Source organism: Panthera onca, chromosome B3 (genome assembly GCF_046562875.1).
Source record: "Panthera onca isolate mPanOnc1 chromosome B3, mPanOnc1 haplotype 2, whole genome shotgun sequence".
NCBI lineage: Eukaryota > Metazoa > Chordata > Mammalia > Carnivora > Felidae > Panthera > Panthera onca.
The window spans coordinates 89,632,422-89,634,502 of record NC_138344.1 but is presented as its reverse complement, the minus strand read 5'-3'; the positions used below and the strand labels follow the sequence as shown (position 1 = coordinate 89,634,502).

Below are 2,081 nucleotides of genomic sequence, written 5' to 3'. Positions count from 1 at the left end.
GAAATCAGGCCCAAATGACATAGGATATTAGACTTGAGTCAGAGTGGAATGATTCTTGAGTAGGATGATTTTATTTAGTCTTCTGGACCAAAAATTTGCCAGCCTGTCCTTGAACTAGGCGAGTTAATATATATAAAGCATCAGCACTGGTAAGTAATACTGTCCTTTTTCCTAAAAGCAGACTTTCTCCTAATACCTCACACAAGGCTAGGGATACTATTAACTTCTGCAAACAAACAAACATACAATCCTCCCCCCCCACCCCCCGCCACAAATAAATGGTTGTATGAATGAATGGGTGAATGATGGCCTGCTCTACTCTTGTATGAAATTATCTGGCTGGCTTATTATTCATAGAGAGACTCCATAAGATGTGTCTAACGCATACCATCTTGGGCAGTTACTTAAAACCTCTCAATCTTAGTTTCTTCATGTATAAACTGGAGTTGATAAGGCAGCACTGTCAGCTTTGCGTAGTAGCAGTATCATAGCCAGTGAGGATTATCCAAGCCATGATTATTGCTAATTGATAAAAATAGTATTGCTAATAGATAGATAATATTATTGGGAAGGGAATGTGAGAATGCCCAACACAGTACCTGGCATAGACTCACTTTCAATAAATGTTTGCTAAATGAATATACAAACAAATGAAAGAACAGATCAATACACGAGATTCCTTTATGGAGAGGGATAGTTCATGAGTATGGGCCACCTTCAGGCTGATCCATTGATGTACTAGTTGTTTTACAGTCATTACATTCCCTTACCAGGTATAGGACTCATCCAAGGAGTGAAGAAATGACCTGCAGGCACTTTGGGGCTTAGAAGAGTGTGGGGTCTGAAAGGCAGATTGGAAAACAATAAGAAGAGAGATGAATAAGATAAGAGATTGGAAAAGGGGATGAGGGTGAAAAAGTATAGTGGGAATTAAAATAGGAAAATTTAAAAATGTAAGCATTATAAATTCTGAGGCTTATCACACCAGCAATATCACACAGCAGAATTATCAGCTGATTCATGTAAAGCCAGTTTAACGTATTTAAAATAATATGATATTGCTATTGTCCTGCCCTCAATAAGCCTACAGGTGATGAGGTTAATAACATAAACCAGAATAAGATACTCTAGCTGACACTACACTGTATTCCTTTCTATTTTCCATACTCTGAGTCATAAATTTACACCTTAAAAATGCTAACACATAGGGGCACCTGAGTTGCTCAGTCAGTTGAGCATCTGACTTGATTTCGGCTCAAGTCATGATCCCAGGGTCGTCTGATACAGCTTTGTGTAGGTCTCCATGGTGAGCATGGATCCTGCTTAAGATTCTCTCTCTCTCTCTCTCTCTCTCTCTCTCTCTCTCTCTCTCTCTGTCTGTCTCTCCCGCCCCCAGGCTTGTGCTCTCTCTTTCTAAAATAAAAAAAAAAAAAAAATGAGTGGAGTCTGGGTGGCTCAGTTGTTTAAGCGTCCGATTCCCAGTTTTGGCTCAGATAATGATCTCATGATTTCGTGAGTTCTAGCCCTGCATCTGGCTCTGTGCTGGCAGTGTGGAGCTTGCTTGGGATTCTCTGTCTCTCCCTCTCTCTCTCTCGGCATCTCCCCTGCTCACACTGTCTCTCTCTCAAAATAAATAAATAAATTTTTAAAATAAAAAAATGAAATAAAATAAATTTTAAAATGCTAACACTTAGCTTATATGTTTTAAGTATACCATAAAAGCTCAAAAAATGCACCATATACATATTTAGAGGTAGATGCTGGTATTAAAGCTTAATACTAGAATAACAAATGATCTAAGTTTAGATATGTGGCTTATTGTGTGCCAAGCATTGTTGGAAGCTTTGAAGTATTTTTTAGTCTTAGTCATATACTCCTCATGAAAACCCAGTAACATGCTAGTAATAGCCTCACCTGGCAGTTAAGGAAACAGAGGCATGGGAGATGAAATAGTTTGCCTGCCTTTACTCAGGCTAGGGCTAAAATTTGAAGCTAAGCAGTCAAACACCACAATTTTTTCACAAAATTTACTATCTTGACTTAGAAAAATTGCATTATGCTTTGTCATTATGTAATAGGAT

General features: G+C 38.3%; 1 pseudogene; it reads left to right on the top strand.

Annotated features, from left to right (window-relative positions):
* The first annotated feature begins 465 nt into the window (after positions 1-465).
* On the top strand, positions 466-589 carry LOC132670466 (U4 spliceosomal RNA; annotated as a pseudogene).
* Positions 590-2,081: the final 1,492 nt, after the last annotated feature.